General features: G+C 40.7%; 1 long non-coding RNA gene across 1 annotated transcript; it reads left to right on the top strand.

Moving 5' to 3' along the window:
- The first annotated feature begins 770 nt into the window (after window positions 1-770).
- Window positions 771-7,779, top strand: LOC122564561 (uncharacterized). The gene is made up of 4 exons (XR_006315941.2): window positions 771-892; window positions 2,082-2,133; window positions 7,118-7,326; window positions 7,505-7,779. It is a non-coding gene; the product is annotated as an uncharacterized LOC122564561 (long non-coding RNA).
- Window positions 7,780-9,506: the final 1,727 nt, after the last annotated feature.

Raw genomic sequence — 9,506 nt, 5'->3', positions numbered from 1 at the left:
AGTTTACTAGCCCTCTGTGGAATGACCTCAGAGCTTTCACTTTATTACTCTGGAGATTTTTCCAGGGTAACCACCTGAAAAAGTGCAGCCAGTCCAAAACATTCCCTTGGTCAGGTAATCAGTGGAACGACACAGATTAGAGTTGCACACTGGGATCATGCTAGGTCTCTGACAAAATTGATTCCATTAGAGATGTAGTTGAAGATTCCAATTGAATTTCCTTCTCTCTGGAGCCCTTTAAAAAAGTCCATCAAAGTCAGAGAATTTTACTTATATTAATAGTTACCCAGTCAAAGTTAGAGGACTAACAATCTATTGTAGCTCCTGAGTAATAATTAAGCAGATTACCTAACTCATTACTGACCTTCCCCCCATGCTGAATTCCAATCCTGACCCAACACAATCCACCTCCTTCACTGGATCTAACAAAGTCCTCCCTCCCAGAAACCTGATGCCAAACAATAAGTTACTCATTGAGACAAGGACAGATAAGCAGATTTTAAAACCATTTGAGAATATTTTCTGAACACCAATTTTCTGAGAAACCTACATCTGCGTAACTGTCAAGTGGCTCTATACCATTCCTAAACTCATGTAAGCTTGGATAAAAGCAAAATACTGAGGATCCTGGAAATCTGAAACAAATGTAGAAAATGCTGGAGAAACTCAGCAGGTATGTGGAGAGAGAGAAACAGAGTTAACGTTTCAAAAGTATAAACATACAAAGAACCTATGTCAAAAGTATAAAACTATCACCTATCCATTCTAAAGAAGGGTCATACCAGACTTGACATATTAACTCTATTTCTCTCTCCAGAGATGCTGTCAGACCTGCTGAGTTTCTCCAGTATTCTGTGGCTTTTCTTTTTACTTAAACTTGTGATCCTGCCAGGTGAGGGATTAAAAACTGGAATTATTTTCTCATGATAAATGTTCGATAAAATGCATTAATGTCTTAAAACGCACAAAGATATATAACTCCCGGGACCTGATCAGATACTTCCCAGAACTTTACGGAAGCTAAGGATGAGATTGCTGGGTCCCTTGCTGAGAAATTTGTATCATCAATAGCCTCAGATGAGGTGTTGGAAGACCAGACGTTGGTTAATATGGTGCCATTGTTTAAGAAAGATGGTAAGGAAAAGTCGAGAAACTATAAACCAGTGAGCCTGAAGTAAGTGGTGGGTAAGTTGTTGGAAGAGATTCTGAGGGACAGCAAGTACATACATTTGGAAAGGTGAGGACTAATTAGGGATAGTCAACACAACTTTGTACATTGGAAATCGAGTCTTACTGACTTGATTGAGTTTTTTTAAAGATGTGACAAATAAGATTGATGAAGTCTATATGGATTTCACAAAGCATTTGACAAGGTACCGGGTGGTAGACTTGTTAGTAAGGCTAGATCACATGGGATTCATGGGGGAGCTGGCCAATTGGATACAAAATTGGCTTGAAGGTAAGAGACAGAGAGTAGTGGTAGAGGATTGCTTTTTGGACTGGAGGCCTGTAACCAGTTGTGTGTCACAAGGAATAGACCTGGGTGCATTGTTTTTCATCATTTATATAAATGATTTGAATGTGAATATAGAAGGAATGGTCAGTAAGTTTGCAGATAATACCAAAATTGGTAGTGTAGCGGACAGTGAAGAATGTTATCTCAGAGTAAAACATGATCTTGATAAGATGGGCAAATGGCCTGAGGAGTGGCAGATGGAGTTTAATTTCTATAAATTTGAGGCTTTGTATTTGGAAAGGCAAATGAGGGCAGGACTTATCCAGTTAATGGTAAAGTCCTGGGTGAGTGTTGCTGAACAAAGATACCTGGGGTTGCAGTTGCATAGCACCTTGAGGGATATGAGCCAAATGATAGGAAATGGGATTAGATTAATTTAGGATATCTGGTTAGCATGGACGAGTTAGACTAAAGGGTCTGTTACCATGCTGCACATCTCTATGACTCTTTAATAACTGCAGCAAATTACCACTTTCAAAAGTAACATGGATTATTTTGAAAGCAAAGTAAATTTACTTTTTAAAAAATCGCATTATTAACTAGTCCTTGCACTGCTTTATGGCAGGTTTTCCAGTGTGCATGACGTAAATGAACTTGAGTGGAAACTGAAAGAAAAGGTAAGATTTTCCATAAGGGTTTTATTTTACAAACATACAAAATAGGAGCAGGAGTAGGCCATTCAGCCCGTCGAACCTGTTCTGCCATTCAATGAGCTATGATGTGATTTGATTGTAGCCTTGACTCCACATCCCTGACCAGCCCTGACAACCTTTGACTCATTTGAGCCCACATTGCTGGTTGTGAACATTGACTGGCAAGTCTACAGAATGCTTCAAACAGAGGCAGGAACCCATCTCCATCTTTTCCCAAATCCTCTCTGATCAGCTGAGGCTGGGTTGACCGATTCCAGCAGCTCAGCACTTCCTCCGTCCAAGAATTAATGTTTGAAGGAGGAAGACTCTTGCACCATCCGCAGTGCTTGAGTCAGATTGACATCTGGAGCTGCAACACAAGCAGATGAATGCGCAATCTCACTTTGATTTTCCTTACTCTGTGTTGTGTGTGTAGCATTTCCCCGAAGAGGCAAAACCAGCAACTGCAACTTGCAGTAAGCTTCAGCACACACCCTTCCAGTCCTTTGACAGTTTTCTGTAATCTGCTTGAATTATGTATGGCTGTAAGAATATAGAAGACCATGCTGAAAAGGGCCATCTGTATGCAGCCCTTGTTTGGGTGATGGCAGGTGCCATCCAGATGATATCCTGAAAGGTGTTTAATGACTTGTGATGGCCTCACTGCTTTAAAAGAATGTCAGTGATTATCTTGCAGTTAATTACTAAAATTGATCTTCTTTGGTTTCTGCGATTCATCAATAACAAATTATTCCTATTCAACTTGTTGTGCTGTTCCTCAGCAACACTCGCTCTGCAGCTGTAACATGCCGACTGACCTGACGGTGTGGATGTCACAAGAACATTAGACAAGTCAAGGATGATTGGAGCCCCATTATCCGGTCATCATTATTTCTCCAGTACAGGAATTTTCCTTCTGTACAAATAATTTTGGGATAAAAGTATACCTCCACCTATCCCAACACAACGCTCCATTTTCCACTGAGGTCCTTTTAGCCTCAAGGACTCAGTACTGAGTTCCACAACTTCAGGGTATGACCTGTGCTCCATTGTTCTTATACCTGCCCCATTGCCCCCTCCAGCCGGTTGTGTCTTCTTGACTTTGCTCTCCTTCCTACACCTTCGTTTATGCCTATTTTACATCTCTATCCATCCCTTACCATAATTAGCATTCTCTTGGTTTTTGTTCTGGACACCATCAACCTCAGTTCCATTCGGAGATTGGGGTGGGACACAGTGAAAGTGACTTAACATAAGCAAAAGATATTCAACTAGTGAGCCATCGCTTAGCCATTATTTAACAGCACTTTCCAATTCCATGAGCTCTACCATCTCAAAGGACAAGGGTAACAGATACATGGAACATAACCACCTGCAAGGTCCTGTCAATGTGACTCACTATCCTGACTTGGAAATATATCACCATTTCTTGAAAGTTGCTAGATTAAAATCCTGGAATTCCCTTCCTAAGTGTATTGTGGATGAACATACACATTCACAAAGAGTGAAGCAGTTCAAGAAGGCAGCTCACTGTCATTTTCTGAAGAGTGATTAGGGATTGACAATAAATGATGTCCTTGCTAATGATAGCGACATAATACAAATGAAAATTTTTTAAAATCTGCAGTTTTTGAGGGTTAATCTATTGATCTCCAGGCTTCTAAACAGACCTAAAAAGAGTTGTTGGATATATAAGGGGATTTCATTGACATGAAATGCTAACTCAGTTCCTGCCATCACAAATATTTCCATTTTTCTCAGTTATTACTTCTGATGTTACCGGGTTTTATTTGCTTGGCAGTAAGTGGCTTTTGCAACCTGTAATTCACCCCAAAATTGGAAACCTCCAAAGCAACCTCTGGGGCAACAAAAACAGAATTGCTGGAAAAGCTCAGCACGTCTGGCAGCATCTGTGGAGAGAAATCAGAGTTAACATTTCGGGTCGAGTGACCCTTCCTCAGAATTGGGGCGAGAGCCTCTGGAGCCAGAGAGTAAGCCTAGGTCATCAGCTTAGTCACTTACTATTATAAACATAGTAAAGTCATGTAAACCCAAAGGCAGGGTGACACAGCCATACCTACTGAATCCCTTTTCCATTTGGGAGAATTAAAATCACAGAATGTTTACAGCAGCGTCCTGTTTGAAGATACATCTGCACAAGTGTTGATCTACTTGCCAATGTACTGCTATCTATCATTTATGTGCTTGTGCTGTGGACATGGCAAATATCCATTATCTATCTAAAATACAAGAAATTGGATTCGTTAAAAAAGAGTAGCAGCTTCCGCAATTAGATATTGAACCAGATTTTTCTGTAGACATAACAATGAGACGGACGGTCGGTATTTACAAAGAGGTCAATTGACAACAGCTCCCAGTATCTGCATGTACACAGCTGAATGTAAAGATCAAGCAGTCGCTGTTCAATTTTGCCTGTTCTTGCAGAAACTTTGTTAGACTGGTACCTTGCGGAGAAACTCAATACTCAATAATGAATGATGTGGGTGAAAGATGGTGCGCTTTCCCATGAGGTAATCACAACACATGGCAGAAAAGTGTAATTGTCTTTTGAACAGCAAGATATGCCTTCAACATTGACCTTGCTTTGATCTCAGGGTGATATCTACTCAAAGGTCATGAGAACATGCTGAGGGGTTTCATGTGACTGAACCAGCCAATTCTCAAGCCTGGGGAGCATGGGAAAGGTATCCCATGAGGTATTGGGATCCAGAGTACCGGATTTGCTTCAGCTGCTTTCTTCACCTTGCATTGTTCTGCTTCTTTGTAAAGGCCTGTGACCCTAAATGTGATGCAGCTTAATGGACAATTGGTTGTCATTCTGAACAACTGGTAGCAAGCTGCTCTCAGTCAGAAACAACGACGCTGTCTTTCTTCAAGGAATTTCTATATCTTTGAAGGGTTTCTTGTGTTTTCCCTGGAATATTGGGTTCTTTGAGAGCTTCAGAGATAAGGACTGATTGGGGCTAGGAGTTGGCTTTATACCATCCAGACACAGTATTTTGCACATCAAAGTTTACTTTTGCTTGCTTGCTTGTGGAACTGCTTCAAGGAAGGCACCAGGGTGTGTTCAATGCTCCTCCCATTTAGTTTGGAGAATGTAAGGAAGGCATTGTTGATAGAATTTCTCTCATGCTCTCTTATGTATTGCTGATAAATAGTTCAGAGCTCACTGTAATGTGGAAGTGCAGTGATGAAACTGCTCTGTGCATTTAGACCCCTATTAACTTGACAGGGTCTTTGCTATCAAACACTCACTGCTGTTGTTTGGAGATGTTTGATCTTGTGTTTCTTTCTTGTCAGTGGCAGGGAAAGTTCCCGATACTCACTTTCCTCAATCGCCAATTATTGTGGCTGTAAAACATCCTCCCACAGCTATGATGTAGCTTTTGACTTGAGTGAGAAATCTCTAATACAATCTTTGTTTCCAGCTATACCCAAGAAAACTGTTGAGAAGAACACCAGGAACTTTTCATCGCGCGTATCGACTTAACCAAAGAATCATATCAGTTAAATTGTCAGGCTATGTGGATTGCGGCTTCAGAAATTTAGATGCCCAAGATTATCATAATTCTGCTTCAAGTTGAGATGACTACAACTGTTTAAAACAGATGCAGAAAATGGTGGAGAAACTCAGCAGGCCTAGCATCATCTGCGAACAGAGAGACAGGTTAATGTTTCCTTATGGACAACCAATGCCCAAACTCATCATCCTGACCACCCAATACACTCCGATTTGTCCAGAATAACTCCCTGACCAGATCTGACCATTTCCCCCACAGCCCAGTTACAGTCAACTTCTCATGACTTGACGGAACTATCCTCGGTTCAGATCCAAATACTCTTGACCAGATTTGACTGCCGTCCTCACCAGACACGGCTGCCCCCAACCAACCCAACCAACCACCTGCACCAACACAAATACCACCCCCTTCCCCGAGCAGATTACCTACTCACCCACTCCCCTGTCTATTTACATAATCTTCCACTCATCCATTCATTTATTAATTAAAACTCATCCTTTCATTTATTAATTAACTCATCTAGCCATTGAAAAGGATAGATCATAACAAATTTACCCAAACCATGAAAATGAGGGCATTTCCTCACCTTCACCTGACTCTGCTAGGATGTTCTACACTTACCTGGGAGACGCTGTGCTGTCCATTTCTCCTTTAGCTAGCACTGGACGAAGAAATAAGAGATATTGTAATATTGCTAAGCCCATCAAGGGTGGCTAACATTCATCAGCCTTGCTACTGACTGGAGGTTCGAGGCCATATCATTGCTCACAATATCACATGTCTATGGTAGGGGGTGCCATGTGTAGTTATTTCCCAGTTAACCATCCCAGGCATCTTGTGGTATTTATAACCACTTCTAGTATGTTGTACCGGGGAGGGGTTGTTTAAGGTTATTTGCTCCTATCACTCATTCTTGGCTTGTATGTATCTAGAGATTAATGATAGACAAGACACCACCTTGGAGCATCTATAGCAGAGGTTACGATTCTTTGATAACAAGATGACTTTTTGAAATTGCATGATAGCAACAAATACAACCAGTTTTAGTCAGGAATAACGACAATAACTTTAGGGAGTTGATCTGGATACATCTGCTCCGTCTGAAACTAGAATCAAAGTCCTTGTCTCCATGCCAGACTGTGCAAGGCATCAATAGAATGGGTGAAGTCAAAATAACATGACCATTAACCCTTTCAGAGTCATTACCTTATACAACATTGTTCTGTTTTACATCTCTAACCGCAGTACGCCCCAATGGAAGTGCCCACAGAAAACAAAATAGAGACAAGAATAGAAAGTTATTGTAACATGTACTTTTATGTGAAAGTTACATTCTATAAGCCCCATCAATAACAGAAGTTATACAAAAGAATAAAATAAAAGTGAAATTGAGACAAAGATCATCATGGTTCATTCTGCCATTTCAGGATGAGACCACCGTGCCATGCCATAGAATATGGGCCGAAAGCCAAAGACTGACACGCTGGGCCTGCCAATTCTGGACGAGACTGCTGTGATGGGCCACTGGAAGCTGAAGATGAAGAAGACCTGTACATGAGGACCAGACTGCTGCACTTTTAAACTAATTAGATTTGGTGATGCCACTGGATGGTTCCATTCCAATCTAGGAGTAAGTGTAAGTGAAATGAACAGCGAGTGTCATTCTCTCCCTGCTGACACAGTTATCTATGACCATGAATTTGTTATAAACATTTTTATGCTGATATTTGCAGTGTTGTACATGAATTTCTTACATATATGTGTGCATAGCTCAACTTATGTGTATTTATTGAAAATTTATATTCTGCTCATAGAATCCCAACAGTGTGGAAACAGGCCACTCAGCCCAACTTGTCAACAGCAACCTTCCGAAGAGCATTCTACCCAGACCCATCCCCCTACTCTATTTTTCCCATGGCTAACCCAGCTAGCCTGCATAACTCTGAACACCATGGGCAATGTAGCATGGCCAATCCACCTAACCTGCACAGCTTTGGACTGCAGGAGGAAACCAGAGCACCCAGAAGAAATCCACACAGACATGGGGAAAATGTGCAAACTCCACACAGACAGTTGCCTGCAGATGGAATTGAACCTGGGACCCTGGTGCTGTGAGGCACTAGGGCTGACTACTGAGCCACCATGCTGCCCCTGAACTTATTATGAATTTATGTTGGCTCTTATTTTATTTAGTTTCAAATGTGTTATTAACCCATTATTCTCACCAGAGAGTTATCCTTTAAAGAGAACAACTTTTTGGAAAGGGCTGAAAATCTCCTCCTCCTCTTGACATGATCTCAGCAGACCAATGAAACTGATTATGTATTTGTGTAATAGCAAAATTTTGTACAGTGGCCATTATACTGTGTGAATTTTACTGTAAACACATTTATGGATATGTTTATCTTACAATTTTTATTTTCTAACAAAACCTTATAAAAGTTCAACTCTTGTCACATGGTCCTCCATCATAGATGCTCAGTGTAAATCTCAAAAAGGCAAACCAAATCAAGCCATCTTTCTTTTCTGCAAGAAATTACAAGCTCTTTATTTTAAGGAAAATTATTTAAAAGCAGAGTTGCAAGTTGGAAAAGAGAAACTTAGGATATCCAGCATAGGGATGAGAAGACTTAAAAAAAAACAAGGAGATAATCTTAACGTTCCAGAGGGAATAACATCTGTGATTGGGCAATACATTGGGTGAGGCATAAAACAGGGATCCAAACTAAATTTACCTCTACTTACCACCTGAGGTTCAAATTACCCTCATGGTTATGGGCAACCCTATATCTGTGGCATTTACTACACCAGCCTGCGGTGGATGCTGGGACACTGAGTAAATTGAAGGAGGAGAGAGATTTTGAATTTGTACTGGGTTGAGGGGTGTAGAGAGCGGGCAGTAAAGTGCAGTTGAGGCCAAAATGAGATCAGCCATGATCGTACTAAACGATAGAGTAGGATTAAGGGCCTCCTCCTGCTCCGAGTCCTTACCTTCTTGTATCATAATCCAGGGTGCTGAAAACAGATGCCAGGCCTGTCAGTTTATGAACGGAAATTTTAAGAATCAGCATGGTTTGTCAGAAACATGTCTGTCTCTAAATTGCAAAGCTATGGATCCAACTCCAATTCGAGGGCATAAGTGCAAAGCTCCAGGCTGCCAAATGTGCAGAGGCAGACTGAGGGAGTGCTGCTCTATCAGAGAGGATCTCTTTCAGGTGAGAAATTAAACCAAGGCTCTATTTGACTGCTCATTCAATTGCAATAGCTCCCAAGGCACGGTGTTGAAGAGTTAAGAAGTTATCCCTGAGTCTTGATTAATATTTATACCTCATTTTACAGATTATTTGGTCATTATCACATTGTTATTTGTGGGAATTTGCTGAGCACTAATTAATATAATTCCTATATTACAACAGTAGCTACATTTAAAAAGTATTTAAATTGTCTGTGTAAAAAAGAAATGCCGTTATCATGAACACTGTTATGTAAATGCATGTCTTTCTTTCAGTGGAATATTTAAACTAATGAATGCCTCTTTTTTGTATTCATTCATGGAATGAGAGTGTTGTTGGCTAGGCCAGAATTTATTATCTGTCCCTAATTACCCAGAGGGCAGTTAAAAGTCCAATCATATCCTTGTAGGTCTGGAGTTATGTGTGGAATGGCAGTTTCCTTCACTAAACAGCATTAGTTAACCAAATGGGCTTTTCCCAATAATTGGCAATGGATTCATGGTTATCATTAGGCTCTTAATTCCAGTATTTTAAAATTTGAATGCAAATTCCACCATCTACCATGGCAGGATTTGAACCTGGG

Source organism: Chiloscyllium plagiosum, unplaced genomic scaffold (assembly GCF_037043375.1).
Source record: "Chiloscyllium plagiosum isolate Xiang-an unplaced genomic scaffold, Cpla_swu_hap1 HiC_scaffold_34, whole genome shotgun sequence".
In the NCBI taxonomy this organism is placed as follows: domain Eukaryota; kingdom Metazoa; phylum Chordata; class Chondrichthyes; order Orectolobiformes; family Hemiscylliidae; genus Chiloscyllium; species Chiloscyllium plagiosum.
This window is presented reverse-complemented; position numbering and strand designations above follow the sequence as displayed.